Source organism: Melanotaenia boesemani, chromosome 1 (assembly GCF_017639745.1).
Source record: "Melanotaenia boesemani isolate fMelBoe1 chromosome 1, fMelBoe1.pri, whole genome shotgun sequence".
NCBI classification, from domain to species: domain Eukaryota; kingdom Metazoa; phylum Chordata; class Actinopteri; order Atheriniformes; family Melanotaeniidae; genus Melanotaenia; species Melanotaenia boesemani.
In genome coordinates, this window is record NC_055682.1 from 39132427 (window position 1) to 39151700 (window position 19274).

A 19274-nucleotide genomic window follows, 5' to 3' on the forward strand; every position below is an offset into this window, starting at 1 on the left:
GAATCATCTTAACAGCTTATGACTCTGCAGAGCCTTGATATAGAAAGAATAAAATAAAATCCACCATATCTTCACAACATTTATAGAGACTGCTTCGTTTTAGACCGGCCAATTATGGAATAGCTAAAACTGGGGTGCACCCTGATGCTGGACTCTTAAAATAGTTTGACTAAATAAATTTGCCTGTTATATTGTTAATGTATGTAAGTTTTCCTTTAAAAAAAATAGTTAATATTATTAAGAGCAAGTTGTCCGAACAGCTTAGACACAGATGTGACAGACGTAATGTTAACGCTACCAGTGCTGAATGGACAGCTGTGTGCTTCAAGAAATTTCTAAATAATGACAATATTGAATTCACTGAGAAATAAACATGCACAAAGACCCCAGAGAACCAATTTTAAAGTGTATCTTTGGGCACATTTTTACTGCCAGAGTTGCAAATACACATAATTTGTTCCATTTCCTTTAGCTGTAAGTAGGTAAAATGTCTATGGACTACTTCTATAAATCACAAGAAAGCTTGGGTGAAGGCTTCATGGAGGAATGCAGGTGGTTGTTACAAACACTGACCCCCCCATTTAAAAGGCTATTTACATGTTCCAATAAATTATAGCACCTGTTTCTGGTTCCGGGAAAAAAATCAAGAAATGAAGGGCAGTTCAAGCACAATCTTTTGGACAAAGAGATTTCTCAACTAAACTTACAATGAAGGAGAAAAACACCTGTAACCAAACACAAAGATGACAAGACCAAAGAAAGATGACAAAGATAAAGAAAAAAATCATTGTCAACTTTCTTTTTTTTTAATTACCTGAACAATGCTCACAAGTTTAACGTGACTTTTTTGTTCAGTGGACTAAAAGTTAACTAAATGTATTAAAATTAAGCCATTATTATTCATTTATAGCTGAAAAACAGAACCCTAAATACTTTTTTACCAGATACATCCTGTCCAACTTGACTGAATGAAGCTTGTTGGTGCATATTCAGCTCAGAACGGCACTGCTACACACTGATTTTTGAGCTTTTTGCCTGCACAACTGTTAATTCTCCTGTGCCTGTGTGATGTCCTAAATCCCTTACCCCCATGAGGTTTTAATTGCAGGGTCCAGATTGCCAGTGCTGGTCAGGGCCTGGCGACCCTCATGAGAAGTCACAGCCTCCTTTTAGCTTCCAGATCCTATGCAAACGAACACAGGGCCCCCGTGTTATCGTGCAAGCACTGGCTGGCAAAAATTCAATTTTCATCCCCTTTTGTATCCAAGCCTGCTGTCTTGCCCTAACGATGCTCTGCCATCAACCCCCCCTCCACATACACACACCCCACACACTGCTTCTCTTGCCTTCTCCCTTCAACAACAGAACACAGTGGAGTCGTTAGGACCCTCTCTTCATTACTTCAAAAAACCAATCATTAGACACCAGAGTATATACGTAATTAGAAAATCACTTCCTTTGCAATCCCGGCTAAGTAGTTTACATACTGTAATTACAGGGACAAAATCAATTTTTAATCATTTCACTGATTGGGCTCATCAGCTCAGTAGGAACATTGTATCCTGCTTGTTGTGCGAAAGCAACATCTGGGCTAAAACAATTACCCTTTTGTGTTCTAGAGCGTCTCTGAAAATGCCTTGCTGCCGCTTCCCCACGTCGTGGACACTCTTTCTAACTCAATCTGCCACAAAACATCTTTTTCCTCTTGCCTTGGTCTTTCTCTCGTTCTTCCACCCCCCCCCCTCCATTGTTTTTCTCTCCCTTCCTCTCCTCACTCTTTCTCTTTCACACCCTGCCCTTGACTTGGACATGGAGGATCACATTTAAAGCTTTATAAATCAATACGCTATAAAAAGCTGCTCTTGACAGAGCAAGTGAGAAAGCAGGAAAAAAAAAACAACATATTGCTTTTTTAACGCCTCTCGTGCTTTTGATTTTCATGCCTCTGCTATTGTCATTGATATATATATATATATATATATATATATATATTAAGATTTTAGTTTCAGTCTTACAGAAATATCATTATAATTTAATATTTGAGGATAAAACTCTGAGTCAGTGAAAAATAAGGGTCTTCATGTTGACACTGGGTTCAACCACACAGTCAAACTTCAAACTGTGTCTTCTGTCTTGATATGTTTCACCCTTCACCTGCTAATAAAATGCTTTATATTCTTGTCTGAGAGAGGCCCAATCGATCCACATTAGTCTCAGCTCCCTTTCTCTCACTTTGAAAACTCAGGAAATCAGATTTCAGAGTGGGGAGGAAAAAAATCGCTTAATGCATTGATCACCAGGGCTGTATGCAAATCACATTTGCCTTTTTTTCCAATCGATAGCATTAATTAACGGCTTCATTTTAACAGTGCCCCACAATCCTGTTAGACACTACTGCCGACCTCAGAAATCATCCTCCCCCCCACAGCCCCAATGCCTCCACCTTCCCGTCCCTCAGTAGCCATGGAAATAAACAGTACATGGCAAAGGCCATAAATCAGAATATCCAATTTGACCATGAGCTTCAGTAGTAACAGTAAAATATGAGTGCTAACACAGCACACAGGTAGATCATCCCTTACTGGTTATTAAATGACTTATTTTATACTAAAAAATAATAGTAAAAAAGAAACGAAAGCTTCCTGAGAGACTTGTCATGAGGAGTAATATACAGCCTGTGTAAACAGCTGTGTTGCAATGGTGAAGTCTGAAAACAGGACCCATAACATGTCACCAAGATGCCATCGAGGCTGCATTTGCTTTTTGACATGTGCAGAAATCTACAGTGCAGGTAAGAACTAATTAATAACCTTTCAAGTTCCATTTTCAGTGTGATCGGCTTATTTCAGCCACAAACTTTAAAGAAATTAAATTGCTGCTCTCATTCCTTACTAAAGATTCAAGTTACGACTGATTTTTCCTGATTCCAACCACTTCATAACTTGTTTTTAGTACCTATGGTGCACTCTGACAAGTGTGCAGTGTGTGCTTATGTGTGAATGTGGTTGGAGGGGGTGGGGTTTGTGCTAACCAGCCTAGCTGCTTCTGCCAGCGATGCTAGTGTGTGGGATTAATAATGAACGCTTTTTGAAATTATTATTATTCCCAAAATGCTCTTTTGTGATTTGCTTTGAAGGGCACGCATGTGTGTGTGTATGTCTGTGTGTGTGTGTGTGTGTGTGTGTGTGTGTGTGTGTGTGTGCGTATGTCTGTGTGTGTGTGTGTGTGTGTAGGGGGGGGATTGAGAGATGTGTGTGTAGATGGGGTGAGGTTGTAGCGCTGTTAGGGGGGGGGGTGGGTAAAGGGGTGGCTTGCTTGCTCATTTGGAGAGCTTTTCCAATTATACAATTAGTGAGGAATGTAGGCCAGCAGCCTTAGTGTTCCTCCTGCTCCCCGACCCTGGATAGAAAGTAGTCTCACCTAACTTTGGATTTTGCTTTTTCCCAGGAAAGAAACAGGGTGCGTGAAAAGCCGGAGACTTGAAGATGAAGCTGTGTGCTGCTGAGCTAAAGTGAAAGGGATACCAGCACAGTCTGTGAAGAAGTTTAAAGTTTAAGCTATAAGTTGTTTATGTGTGAAAAACAATGACGATGACATAAAGTCATCAAGTCAGGTTGGGCCAACGGTGTCAAACTCAATTTAGTTTCGGGGCCACATACAGTGCAATTTGATCTGAAGTGGGCTGGAGCAGTAAAATAATAAAAATAATGAAAACTCCACATTTCTCTCGTTTTAATACAAAAAGGTACATTATCATGATGTTTACATTTAATTAAATATTCTTTTAGAAACACCTGAACCTGAAAATTCTTACATTAAATCCCAAGTAAATCACATTATGATTAGAGTAACTTCACATACATGTACATTTCCACATCTGTGTAGCAATCCCAACCACCTGAACTGACTCATTATACAAACCGAAGTAAGATGTACTAAGAAAGGGGTTCAAAATGTATCCCCTGCTTTGGAAATGTTTTACATTTAAACATAAAAAATGCACTCGTGTACAAATTTAGTTTATTACTTCTGTACACATTTATTTAAAAATTGCATTTAACGCCTTCTATGCCATTTTCACATTTACCAGCTTCGTGCAGTGGGCCAGACTGGACCCGTGCTACCTTTAGAAATACTGGAGTGTAGTTGTTAGACACATCCGGACTGTCCTCATTTAGCCGATGGCTAATTGTTTATAATGGCCATCAACTAACATCATAATGTCAAATTTGCACTTACTAGTTGTTAGAGAATCAGAATGTGCTCTGCATATGAATCTTACTATCCTAATACTATGCACTTGTTTATGTTAATTATGAAACTGTGAATTTGAATTTGCACTCAACCTTGCATTGTGTAATGTTTTTAATACATTATTTTTCTATACCTCTTTTTCTAGGATAAATTGCACTGTTATGAAGTGTTTTATTTGCACTTATATGTACATTGTTTTACTGCACTGCTGTTTTTGCTGTGATGTGTTATGGCTGCTCACAGAGGGATATGGATGAAAATTAGCCCTGGCTAAATCACACGTATAATAACGTGCATTGTCCCTTAAAAAAAAAAAAAAAATCCCAGTGCTGGTTTTGGCCCCTGGGCTGTAGGTTTGATATCCATGGTTTAGATAGTGTTTAAATGTGTGTGTGTTTTCCAAACCATCAGCACTGTTGGAAGAAAACCTCGTGAACAAGTTGGGATTGGATGCGTACAATGTTCAGTACAACGTTAACTACTGTTGATTCTTTCTTTTTTTTTTTAGCTTCTAGGATGAAGTGATATGATAAATGGATTTATGATGAAGAACAAATTGTTTTATAATTTGGCCCCTTTCTGATTGTCCCCTCGCTCTTGCCTGGCTGCTACTAAGTGTGCTGTACTGGTTTAATATGAAGCAACAACAACAGCCAAGTGCCATCTGTTGGCATGCGGATTTTCTGTAATCTCTCTTTACTGATTACAACAATGACTACACAAACCTCTTAAATAATTATCCCGCAATGTAAAAAAAAAAAAAAAAAAAAAAAAGCTAAATAATTATAATCATTAACTCCCACCAAGTCTGCCACTCCTCCAGCAAATGAAGGCTGTCAGAGAGGGAGAGGGAGATAAAAACGAGAGAGGAAGGTTTTTTTCTTGAGGTTTCCTTTTTTTTTTCTGTGATGCCAATCATATCATATTTATACCAGCAGGGTTGAGTGCCAACCAGCAGGGAAAAACTTTACCCAACAACACTGAAGTAGAAAACTGTGGCAAAATTGACCCATCTTTTCCTCCCACCACCCCTGCATCTTAACTTGTTTTTCTTTTAGTTTTCTCACGAAAAAAAAGAGAGAAAGCTCTCCTAAAATGAAGTGCAGGCCACATTTTATTGTTTGTGTGACATCTGATTCCCTGCCAAGATGTCAAGATGTTTACTGCTTAGAAAATAAAAAAAATCTAAATTATTAGGGGAATGGTTTTCAGCCCATATAATTAAATGTTTTCAACAAAATAAAAAGAACAAATAAAATACACAAACATTTCTTCAGATTTAGCAGAGCCCTGTTTAATTTTCCTTGTTTGAAACTAATGAATTATGACACCTGGTATTGTTAAATGCTAAACCAAACCCATTTTTCTTGTTGCCTAAACTTAACTAAACGATGAGAAGAAAGTGAAAGTGTTAGGCCCAGCTCTCAGCAGACTGGCTGGTTACCAGTGTGTTGGCTTATGCATGCTGCATGTTGCTGGAGCATTTTGTGAAATGTATCCATAACATATCCATACGTATCAATAAATAAATAACAACATGAGAAATATGAAGACAATGTGCACAGTTAATGTTGACTTTGGTAACTGGGGTCTACACTCACTGGGGTATGATTCTGCTGCAGACACACAGAGGCTAACTATTTGCATGTAAGAAGAAGTGTATGAATGCTTTTGAGCTGCATTTATCTATCTAATGTGCAGTTAAATATATTAGGTGATTAGCTTCATCCAGAAAGTGAAGAAGTTGAGCAGTAAGTTACTGATCAGTTTTAACTCTCCGTTGCATGATATGTTTACATTGGCTCTGCTCTGGAGGCTGGGCAAGGTCAGAGACTGAATATAAGAGATAAATGTTACCGTCGGGTTGTGTTTGTGTGGCATTTGGACATTGCCATCTTGTTCTTTTTGGAGCCAAATGTGACCATTTATGGAGAAGAAAATTGATGCAAAGAAGGATACTGGAAAATGAATCGCATAGAAATATCTGTCTGTGAGGCTTAATATTCAGTAGATTACGGAAATATTAGTATGCTTATGCCTCATTTATGCTCCCTTGTAATATGTCCATGTTAAACATTGCCAAATGTCACTGATCACATACTCCCAATACATCCTTTATGTTGGCAGGCTGAGGGCCGTGCAGAGGTCTGAGATCCAACGCTAGGTTCATACAGTAGCAAAAAGGAAATGGTTTCCAGTTTCCAGCAGTACTGCTCCATTTGCTACGTCTTGCTATGTATCCACAAGTTCTCTGAAATGGACTGAAATATGCATTTAAAGGACGCAGAAGAGAGACAGAAACTTCAAATATATGATTCAACGATGAGCATAAATAAGCAGTTATAAGTAAAGACACTCAAATGATTTGTGAGAAAGATTTTTTTCTGCTTTTTTAAAAGCTGATCATTCATCTCAATCATAGAAAAGCTAAAATGTAATCAAACTGGAAGAAAAATCCTCTTTTTTCTGCTGCAGATTTGGAACGTGGGCATCTGAGATCGCTCCTGTGTGTGCTCGAGCCCGTTTATGTATCCCTCTATATATAAGTCATCCAAGAGTGTGAGCATCTGCAAGTTTGTGTGTGAGTGCTTTGTGTGAGAAATGGTGTGAGAATACGTCAAGTGTAGCATGTGTTAGCTCTGCTTTCAATATGAGGGAAATCTGTGGCACATACCTCCAATATGACACAAGCCAAAGACGCCATGACTCACCCGTGCTATATTTGATTAATTACAGCCGGCAGAAAGTCTTCCTATACGACAGACCATGGCTTAACCATAGATTAAGTAAAGGTATCTATCATTTATTTTTACATATTAAGTTATTATTGTTATTATATATCACAGAGGTTTCTCAGTGAAGTGAAGTGAGTTAAAAAAATTCTGTGCATGCATCAAACTTGGTCGGTTCCTTTTGCACTCACACTTTCTTCACTTTACTAAAGTATTCATGAACACAGGTGGATCATTCAGACCGCTCTCTCAGCTGGGTGCCACCTCTCGTTCTCATGATAAATTTTACTAAATTAATTTTACCGTTTTAAATAAAAAATTTCTACTTAATAGATTTTTACAAGAAATGTTTGTTTTTTAAATTGGCCTGATAACAAGGATTTTTTAGAGACTAAAAGAATTCAGAGATGAAAAGATGGGAAGGAAAAAGGGGACAGTGAAGAGAAAGGTATTATCTTTTAGATGATGATACCATACCACTTTATTTCTAACGCACTTTATGTACATGTACCTGCAAATGTAAGAAAAGAGAGTCTATTTTCTTCCCTGCATGCAAATAAACAATGATGATGATGATGATAACATACTGATTACAGACAACCGGGTTGGGTGAAGCTTTCTACCTTCACAAAGAAGACACATCCCCTGACTTGTCATATGATCTCCCATCATGGATCCACGCACACACACACGTGCTGTTCTGTAACAGCCCATCACCATGAGAGATGGGGTGGCCACGCTTATCCAGCTCCAGGAATAATGGCTTGCACCTGTTTACCATGTCACCTCTGTTTGCTAATTGTCTCCTTGAGCTTCATAGAAAGGGAATGACAGAGATGTGGCTTTTTGACAGACAGTGTGTGCGCATGTGTGTGTGTGACAACATGTAATGAAGAGACTGGTGCCAAATGTTTTTTTTTTTTTTTGTGCTGCATCTAACGGGCAAGTGAATATTTCAGCTTCATCCAGAAAGTGAAGAAGAACTTGGCCAGTCGGTTATTGATGGGTTTTAACTCTCTGTCCCAAGACATGTTCAGATTGGCTCTGCCCTGGAGGCTGGACAAGGTCAGAATGGACTATAAAAGATAAACGTCACCACCTTGAAGTCATTTTTGGAGAAGAAACTGGTGTGGAGAAGGATACAGGAAAATGAATAGATACATACATCTGTCTGTGATGCCTAATATGTATTAAATCATCATATTAGCATAATTACAGAAGTACGGGCACTGACATGATTTCATAAGGAAAGGTTTTTTACTTTCTCTGTCATGAGATAAATAAACCAGCTTTAACTGGGAGGCTACTGGAGCCATGGATGTTGTTGAACTACTGGCTGAATGACCAGTGGCTTACAGTGGCTGTTTCTTTGTTGGCTGCTCTTTTCAGCTTTAACACATGAACCGTGTCTCGTGTAGTTCTACAGAAGTTATCCAACATATCTCAAGATATGTTTGCACACATTTTCTTTTTTAATCGTCTCCATCTTTTGATCATTAAAACAGAAAGCCAAATATGACAGTCTAATAGTTAATATATCAAAACTAAAAGAAAATTCAGGTGGGTCTAAAAAACAAACCCGTTTTAGTCATATTTTGCTGCATTATTTTTGGAGACTTGCTAATCTTTGTGATAATTCAACTAAGCAGAACTCTTTTTCTGAATTCACAGTAAGAAAAAGTGTTTTTACAATGTACCTCCTGGAAGAAAGAATTAAATGAAATTCCAGTTTTGATGAGCAGTAGCCTGCTGTCTGTCAGTCTCGTCTTGCTTTTCATTGGCACAACAAAAAGTTGCAAATAAGAAAAGATGAATAGAAACTGTAAAATTAAAAAAAGACATCAACTGATCAACAAAAACTGTTTATAAGAAGACGACATGCGTTTGGTGGATAGAAAGATCTTGAATATGACCAATAAAAGATCAAAACAACATTACTGTTTAAGGTCTGATTTGGCAAATAATAAACTAATCTGACTGGCTGTCAAACGAGATATATAGATGGCAACGATCCAGTCCAGATAGCCCCAGAGATAATTAAAGAAAAGCTCCCTTCTTTTTCCTTTTGTGGATGTCCACTACATGCGTTGTTCCTTTGCTCCTCGAGGTTAATTACCAGTTAGAATAACTATCTGCTGGATAACAACCACTAGAAATACAACCTATGTCCCCCTCTGTTGCAATACTGCACAGTTTATTTTACTCCTCACAAACCAGTCAATGAAATGTGTCTGATTTACCTTGTTTTTTAGTTTTTTTTCTTTCTTTGTAGCATTTTAAAAGATAACATCAGATATTCTGTATAGGCCATGCCTAGTTAGTGGATGCTCACCGCCTTTTTAGGTCATTATAACAACTATCAAAGGAAGGTTCCTTGATTCTGATGTGACAAAAGATTATCTTCACTTGTTTTACTTTTCATAAATAGTAGCTGCAGTTCTACTTACTTCTGCTGACAGAGATGCAAACATGAGTGTGTTTCTGCACACATGCTAAAATTTCTCACTTCTCTTATTTCTTGTTACTGTTAGATTTAGTGTTCATTGATTCTATGTCCTGAATCAGTCTTTAGACGCACAAACGAGAACAAATTTAGAGAAGAGCTTTGCACTTTTTTTAAAGAAACCTTTTTGGTCTGTGGGCCTCTCTACTGGAGTTCTTTATCGCTGTAAAAATTGAGGTGCTAATTGTGATTAACACATTCTCTTCCATAACTTTGATGCAATTCAGAGTGACCCAGCAACAGACAGAGTGAAAGGAAAACTACCAGGTACAGGTGTGACTGAGAAGCATGGCACTGCCTCAAAACTGTTTGCTTAATGAACTTCTCCCAGATATAGATTTAAATGAAAACAAAAACACAAGTGCAAAAGTCTGTAAATGTGAAAGACACGTTTAATATCCTCCCCTTTCCCTTGATCAGTGGGTGTGATTGTACCTGTGTGACTGCCACCTCTCCAACGACTGCCGGATGTCAGGAAGAGCGCAGACAGCTTCACAGAAGGTGGGACGACAAGAGCCTGTAAACAAAGCACACACACCAGGAAATTCACAGTCACCCACATTTGAAGCTTGACAAGTTTGCAACATTGGCAACAGAAGAGAAATACCCATTAAAAAATGCTGCTGATTCCCCCCCACTCACAGCTCCATTTTTCCTCAGGACTTTCTATGAAGACATGATGTCATTTACACGTTCATGAATAATCTGACAAACATATGAACTATAATTGCTTGTGTAAATCAGTCCTTTATTATTTTTCTTTTTCTTATCATCCATTATAATCTGACGATATAATATCTATTTGAAGATGAGGGAAATATATTTTTATATTTGGATGTACACAGTTGTTGGACAGTAAAAAATTAAACATGAAATTTCAAACCTTGTATATCTAGCCACATTTAAGCAGAAAAAAAAAATTCTTATTGATATAATATCTCCCACAGGTCTGTATGTCCAAATGTGACCATTCTGACTTCAAAATACTGGTCTGGAACCTTGACAAAAAAATATAAATGGCTGCATTTCTAAGTGTTTAAAACGATCTGTGTCAAAAGTCGTGCCGACATACCAAAAACAAAAAAAAACGTAACTCATTTCTGTGATGGCTGGTGGGGTTTCTTAGGGAAAATTTTTGGTCCTGCAGTACAACTACATTGTACTTATTCCTGAGTTGAATTTGGGGACCAGCTATCAACTCCTTGGTGGTACCTTCCAGGACTATCCCACCAAGTGCTGATAGATGGTCCTCAGACTATCAACTCTTGGGGGCATCTTCTAGGACAATAATGAGCTGACAGAGGTCAGTGAACGGTAGTGAAGCACGCCCTTTTTGGCTGATGGAACAAGAGATTCCCTGCTACTTTCTGGACGATGTGTAAAGTTTTATGAAAGCTTTAATCAGTATTTTGGGTGACTTGGTTAGAAGAACAACAAAAACAGCTTAAACCAGGTGGAAGAGTGAAGCAGATACTGCTTCTTGTAGTAAAATTATTGAGACAGCTGCTCACTAATCATGACTTCCAGGTTTCTTACACTCTTGACTGGAATCAGAGCTGAAGAGAACATTTTTGCAGTCATATTAAGTTGAACAGACTGATTTTTTCTAATGTCCCGCGGTTCAGTGTTGGAGAAGTTTAAGGAAAAAAGCTCAGAAAATTGCTCTTCCAAGCAATGAAAAACTCTGACAGACATGTCCAAAGTGAACTGATCCAGCCTGAAAGCCCCACCACTAACACCTGAAAACTAATCAGGCTGACATAAAATATATGAAGTTAAAGACTACCAGTCATCTTTAACGCAGCTTGTCGCTTGGTGATTGGTATTTGAGCTGAATCGTTGCAGCCAGACTGCCAAACAACTGGCTGTGACCTTTAGCGTGGTTCATATTTTATAAAATAATGGAAGATACATTTCCTAAAGATTTTTATGTTTGACTCGGAAATCTAAAGAAAACGAAAACTGTTCTTTGTGTACGAAGCTAATTTATCAATCTCTACACAGCTGACTAAACGGCTACAGATTTATATTTAATTTTTTTGTGACATTTTAATGTTTGCTTAAATCTGTTGAGGTTTGCTTAGATGGTAATCTGTGAGATCTTGGTATTATATATTAGCCTTCAGATTTAAAACTAAATGGTTAAAACCACACTGCTTAGGTACTCCAAAGATTATCTGTCAATCACACTATGATCAATACTACTATCACCTTTCCTTTTTGTTCTGTGAAATATTAAAGTAAAAATACACGATTTATGCCTAAAATTTAGGCTGTCAAAAGAAGTCCTTAAAGAGGGTTAAAAAAATGTCCAGCTTTTCTGAATGAGGAGAGGCAGTCAGGCATGAAGAGGCTGGCTCAGTCTTGCAACAGTGGGGTAGTGGGGGAACACAGATGTGGAGGGTCTGCAGGAGGGCCACCCAGATTTACCCACCACTACTGTTTCAATGGAGCGTCAAAAGTAAAACTCACACTCGTATACAGTGACGACGCACACACAAACACACACACACACATGCTTGCACACAAAGCCGCGACGTTGCCTTAAGTCACAATCTAAATTGGCTCCCAAGGGCATACTGACTACCTTGTTCACCAAAGGCATTGTGTATGTTTTCTGAGTGCTTAGCATATGCTGCCGTAACCTGAGATCTCTTCCTCTGTTTCACTCACTCCCTCCTTTTCTCTGACACACACATACATAACACACACAAACACACTTATACACAAACACACAATCCTGCTAGAAGTTGCTCCCTTTTCTGTATTTCCCATCAGAAGATTAATTAAATTCAAAATACTTTGCATCTGCCTATTAATCCATGTTGCACCAACCGCCCACATGACAAACATCAACAGAGACACAACCACAGGCCGGGTGAGTGGGGCGGGCGAGGTTGGGGTTGGGGGGGTCTCATATGGGGAGAAAGTGGTAAAAAGAGGCAGAAACAAGAAGGAATTTGGCTTAGATCACACCCAATATGGAATGTCACGTTTTCTTTTGATGCTGCTGTAGGATTTTGTAATACTGCTGTAAAAAAGAACAAATGTCATATTTAACTTACATGAACATACAGATAAAATGTCATAAGTGACGCATCTAACCGTCAATTGGCACATCTATCAGTCAATTAAAAATATCTGGGTATGCAGCAGAGGCAGTTTAGCTATGAAAATGAAAAAAAAATACTTTTCCAAATACCTTTTTATTGATGTTGCCACGATCAAAATTAAATATACAGTCATAAGAATAGCTTGCAAAGCACATTCAGAAGCAGATGTACAGTGCTAGACAGGTTATTGTTCTGCCAGAGAGAAATATCACAGCAAAACCTACTAACACTTGATTGAATCTGCTACATCTCTGATTTGATATAAAGCTCACTGCAGAGTAATGAAAATAGCTAACATTTTAAGACAGTCTAACCTTTCCTGTGTTTACCTTATTAAAGAGTGTGTACCTTAACTGTTAGAGCAATACACATGGGGAGGGGGGGGCAGGGTGTATGAAGCAGGCAGTGTTTAAGCAGGCGAGCGGTAAAGTAATAGGCAAGAGCAGTGAAGTGTTGATTCTACAAAAGATGCGAGGGAAAAATTGCACCTTAGTGCACACACACACACACATACACACACACACCCCCCTCAATATACTCCCACAACACGGCCGGCTGCCTGGCAGCCGAAGTTAACATTTTCAGAGAAAATATTCCTTGCCTCCAATAGTCCGATGTAATTCATTTTCCATCTCTGTTCATTAATCATTGTTAAAATTAGTGATCCATTTCTTCCACTCTGCCATCTGCACTCAGCTTCCTAACAAACATGACACCTCAGCGCATAATAAAAGCTGACAGCTACGAGGAGGCCTTTCCAAATAGCTTTCTGCATATGTGCACCTCCGTGTCTTGATGCCGTTGTCAGACAAAAGTAGGTTATTTAGACCACTGGCTGGAGAAAACTGCATGAGTATGTGTGCATACGATCACATGCATTTACTCAATAATATATGGGCATACATGTATATTACATAAGTGAAAATGCATTAATACAATCACAAGTACCAAGATAACATATATAAAATTTACTTAATTTCTGTCAGAACACATAGTCTAATGCACCAGCTAAAACTCCAGTACACCCAGTAGGCATAATAAGAGGAAGGCCTGACATTAAATAGAACAGGATGATATCCACGATATTTTTAGCAAATGAGAAAAGATAAGAAAATGAGACTTCAGCTGTAACATGAAAAGCAGAAGGACAAAGGGAAAGAATCTTGTTTACCTTTACAAGTCAGTTAGAAAAGAGTTGCTTTTTCTGTGTCAGTGGCGTGTATTTGTTATGATCAACTCAGCTACACCCTGATCACTCGGCTAAGCGCTAATTCAGCCGACAGGCAACACAATCAGTGAAAGAACAAACAAAAGACTAGCAAGTTTGAAGGTGCTAGAGGATACCCAGGCCTCATAAACACCCCTCCTGTCTACATCTTGATGTTGAGATTCTGATTAAAAGGTAGCTGGCTTGATACCCTGGTATACTTAAAAATCAAGTGTTGTCATCCATGTTTTCCAGTTCATTTATTGCAGCTTTACTCACAGTCAAATCAAGCAAGACAACACTAACATCTGTGTAAGGCTGCATTTCATGCTTAGATGTGAAGGTATAAGGTATGGCCACATCAGAGCCACATGTAAAACCTTTCAGGGGTTACACTCCCTCATTGCTCATTAGTGTAACACAAATGTGTGAATCAGTGCAGAATTTTCTACCATTGGTGAACTTTTCCACCTTAAATAAATGCAAATCAGAATCATTCCAAAAATCTACCAAGTAATTTAAACTGTCATTGAAGCCTGTATGTAAATGCTTACTCAAGTAACTGTTTACACACACACACACGCACGCACACACGCACACACATCTCTCCAAAGTGCCCCTTCTCACATCCACACACACTTATTTATGAGCGCAAGCTTAGGAATGCACATGTGCACATGCTTGTAGATGCACTTAAACTCAACAATCTAGTGCTGCTTTACTCCTCTGATTCTGTTCTGTACACACACACACAGCCTTTAGCACACACACATGCAGTCAGGATCCCTCCCTGGCAAGGTGTATGTGTGTCTCTGCCCGAGGCACAGCACATTAATCTATATAATGCCCTCAAAGAAAAGGCTTTTTCACACTACTAACTGCCAAGGACTACGAGGGGCAGTGGCTGAGCCATGATTCAGCTGTTAGCCCAACTGGCGTCCCCACACACACACTTACACACAGCTCGCACCCCCTCCCCACTCCCACACACTCATAACACACACACACACTTAGGCATACACACAATATATGTGAGCATAAGAGTGAACATGCACTACATGCACCCTTCGCTGGCAAGACAGACAACATAAACATGTCAGCCCACCAGACACACTCATCACGCCTCACTGTTGCCACCATGAAGAACAATATGCTGAAAAGTATAAAACCTGGGTCAAAATCTTTGTCCATTTTTGTATAGTCCTTCATGCGTTTCCTGATCACAGCTGCAGATTTAAATCATCGTTTTGCCAATTTTGAGCTACATTTCATTTGACTAAATTATGTTTTCCTTGCTTATGGGGAGAAATAACATTTAGAAGCCCTGGTCAGCATTGATCTACAGTTGCCTGAACTAGTTAAAGCTCAATGCTTCTGATTGCACACAGTATATAATGAAAAAGTCAAGAGGCCCTATGGAATCTTTAAAATGTGCTGAATAATATTGAGAAAGCCCCAAAGCAGATCCATGCAGAGGCCGTTTCATGATACAGTACCTCCTCCACCAGACATTTTTACTGATGCTACCTTACAGGATTGGGGAGCTTCACCGTCGTCACACTGGAAGCTGTAAAACGTCTTAAAATGCTGTTAAGTTGCCTGGTGTAAATTTAATATTCATTTGTTGCATGGAGGGTCACAAAACAGGCAGCCCAGAGCGGTGATTGGAGGACTGGTGCTCAGAGACAGACGGCGCACAGAAGAGCAGCTAAATCATCTTGACATTCACCAAGAAGTAGCCACACAGAAAGCTGCTGCTGCTGTTAGTTCTCCCATTGACTAATTTGGTTCTACTTAACCCCTTAACACCGCACACGCACACGCACAGAAGGAGATGCAAGACAAACAGAGGCTTGTGGACGCATGTGCACACATATGAGAGCGCACACGCCTCACAGTGACACATTCAATTCCAGGTTCTCAGCACATCTGAATTACAGCAGCCTGATGAGGGAGAAAGGGCCAAGCCCCCCTGGACTGATTAGCATCATTTAAGAAAGTCTTCCTTTCCCTTCTGCCTGCCTCAATGACCTCTCTCACTCTCTCTGTCTCTCTCTCTCTCTCTCTCTCTCTATCTCAACACCACTCTGACACCCACCTCCTAAGTGGCACATGGGTGGCATCCCCATGAACACAAGTCACTATGGACTACACTCATATTAGTCTCAGAAAAGGAAATCTTTGTGCCCTGAGTTTCTGTGACTATTTCATTCATTCTGTATGATCAGGTATTCAAAGACAGCTCAGTTTTACATGCCATAGTGTTATAGCATATATATATATATATATATATATATATATATATATATATATACATATATATAAACATATATATGTGTGTGTGTGTGTGTGTGTGTGTGTGTGTGTGGACTAGGGCCATATGATGCCCTTTTTTCTGCATGTTTAAAGTAAATAAGACAGGCCCTGTTTTATTTGTGCATACACCCCCCCCCCCCTTTCTAAATTATATAAGCCTTGCACATGGCTTAAAATTTTGTAAAGCTTTTCTCAAAATCCTACTTATGGTTGCCATTCTGTGCCAAAAAGTTCATCTGGCCTGTAAATTTAAGCATGGATTACAAATATTCAAATCATGAGCTTACTGTTCAAATAAACATTTCCAACAGGGAGGGGAAAAGTTGCAAGGCATACACTTTCAGCATAATTCCTTTTCTGGCACCTCCCCTCCCCTTGCTCCTAATAAAACGACCACAAAAAAAGAAGAGGAAAAAAAATAAAAAAAAGGAAGGGAGAAAAAAAAAGCCTGGACGAGAGACAGGGGTTGAGGTGGGGGGGTACAAGAAATGCAAAAACAAAGGACAGAGTTAAAAGTTTGGCTTCTTCATTTAACATGCGGCTGGATAAACAGTGTTGATGAAATATGTAATTAATGTAATTGTAACCACCTATGTAATTACAGTCAGCTGGGTGGGCTCGGTTATGGCCCTTGTACTCCATGCAACAGGACAATAGGGCACCTTATTACAGTTTTTAAAAGGGGGAGGGAGGGAGAGGGGGATGAAAAAAGGGGAGGCTTAAGCTGGTCAGCTGCTCGCCACATGGTAGAAATAATAGGGACTGAAGTCACAATTATTTCAGCTTAGTTTTAGCTTTGCTAATCACTGAATTTTACACTGGACAATATAAGTGAGTGACAAACTCCTGGACATCCGGAGATTTTTGAGCTTAACTATTTGTTTGGTATTGATTTGCACTGGTGGAAAAAGTATTTGCAACAATTTCCTGCTAAATTTATTCAAAATGTACTAAAGTGGACAGTTCATTACTGTCATCCAATATATGTTTTTCATTTTTAATAATTTCTTGTAATGAAATATTTTTGTTTTCACACTAACCTGCAGCATCATCTGCAACCGAAAGCAGAAAGTTACATATTAGAGATAAGGACAATGAGGACATTAATACACCAGGTTAAAAACAAGCCAACATGTGGCTTTAGGTGCAGGCCACTGCTTGGGCCCTTTCACATTGACAACTGGTGTTATCTCAGGGATTAAAATAGCCTCTTCTCTGCTACCCGCCCCTGCCTAGCATTAAAGTCTTCCACATTTGCAAAATTGCAAACAGATGCAACTCAAGTACCTGCAAATAATCTGCCAAGACCAATTTCAAAAGGGAGATTTCAAAATATGCGGGAGTCATTAGAGGGAGTATTATTTCAGCGATGAGTGCGAGAGGGCCAGCAGTGGATCACCCAACCAGATGGGTTCTGCTGCCTTTTATTCAGGAAGAAACAAGCCAACGTGTTCTTCATCTCCTCCGATTCCCCCAAATGAAGATATATAACGTGTATGAAACAATTATGGCAGAATATTGGAAGTTTCAGGAGCAACCAAAGAATGTCAAATTTCTTTTTGAGTTTTTCAAAACAATCTTTTCATCTTCTTCCCAGTGAGGAAGCTGTGAGATGAGAGGAGGAAGCGACACTGATGACTGGATATTTTCGCTGTAAACGAGCATACAGACACAGAGATCTGAGGCTATTATTGTTTTGGTATGGAGTGTTAAATATGAAAAAAGAAAAATTAAAAGGTAGACGCCTTTAAAGGGGCCTGTGGCGTATGTAAATTAAACATGTTTCAGAGCTGTAATTTGCAACCGCTGCTGTTGTTGTTTCTCAGACAGCCATCTGAAGTTTGTCTGGTTGCCTTGGTGGAGCTCTAAACTGATGCACAACAAAGCGCTCACCAATTAAGATGATTTTAACACCAACAACTGCAGCAAACTTCATTAGATACTCCATCCAGCTGCTGACAAAAAGCCATTCAACATGCATGTCTAAGCCACCGTAATGAATAATGTTTAATGAAAACACATTTTTTTCATAGTCATTCACAGCATTGACCAGCTCTTACAACAAATGAAATGTTTATATCAAATGGAATTTGATTAGGTGACTGGTTATTATTTCTCGCGGGGAACCAGAATAACAATCAAAGTCACTTAAAAAAAATGATCAAAATCACCAAGCCCTTGAAACAATACACATTCAATCAAATTCTTCATAATTGTAACAGTAGGAAGCATTTTAGGCATTCCACCCACAACAAACAGGCTTTGTTCTCCTGTTATGAGAGGCAGTGAGGGGACACAATCAAGTGCGTGAGAAAGTCAGGAACACAGGATTTCAAGCAATTCCTTCCTCTGTCTCTTTCTCTCTCTTTCTATTCACCCCCCCACACCCCTCTTTTTTCAGGGTCACCCATATGATTTGCTTCCTGTTTCATTGTAGTTGGCAAAAAGAGAATTTGGTAATTGAGTGGTACAGAACATGTGCCCTCCCTGCTCGCAGATGACAGATGGATTATAAAAACTTCAAAGGCAAGCATTTGGAGCACCAGGGGAGAGATGCTAGGTATTTGAACTATCATTCTTTACCCAGGAGACAATGGCTGCCTGACATGGTGCATACATCAAGGAATAGTGCAACAGCACAGACATAATCCAACACGCACATGCACACACACCCCTCGTTTACTCCTTTGCCATCTCTCTTCCTTCTACCCCCGCACCCCCAATGCTATATATTTAACATCCTGTTTGACAAACTTTGCACCAAGATCAGGAACATAACAAGTGGAAGGATAACGCTAATGACGGAGGAGATAGAACTCCATTTTCCCTTTTCTTGTTTTGCCGACTTTGTTGGTTTTTTTGCTACTTTCAGGGTTCAGACTGTGGTGTTGACTTCCGCTGGTCAGTAAAAATAATCAGTTAAACTTCGGGTTTTTAAAAACACAGTGCAATCAGCAGGCCACAAGGAAGACTATGAGCAATGCTATACTGTATGTGAAGGGGAGACCAGTGGGTGGCGATGCCTATAATCATCTTATAAGCATGATTTATGAAAAGGCCATCTGTTTTGCCTTACTTAAGCATGGAGGCAACCTTTAATAATATAAGGACATGAGGAAAAGGAGGGGATCATGGGAGGGGGATACAAA

The 19274-nt window shown here is 39.2% G+C and overlaps 1 protein-coding gene across 4 annotated transcripts in view; it reads right to left on the reverse strand.

The window, feature by feature from the left end:
• The window catches only part of znf536 (zinc finger protein 536), a 220013-nt gene that overhangs the window by 184429 nt on the left and 16310 nt on the right, over positions 1-19274 (reverse strand). For all 4 annotated transcript variants that reach the window (XM_041994189.1, XM_041994199.1, XM_041994218.1 and 1 more), the window contains exon 2: positions 9925-10006. The gene's annotated coding sequence lies outside the window, so the exon portion shown is untranslated. The remainder of the gene's footprint in view (positions 1-9924; positions 10007-19274) is intronic.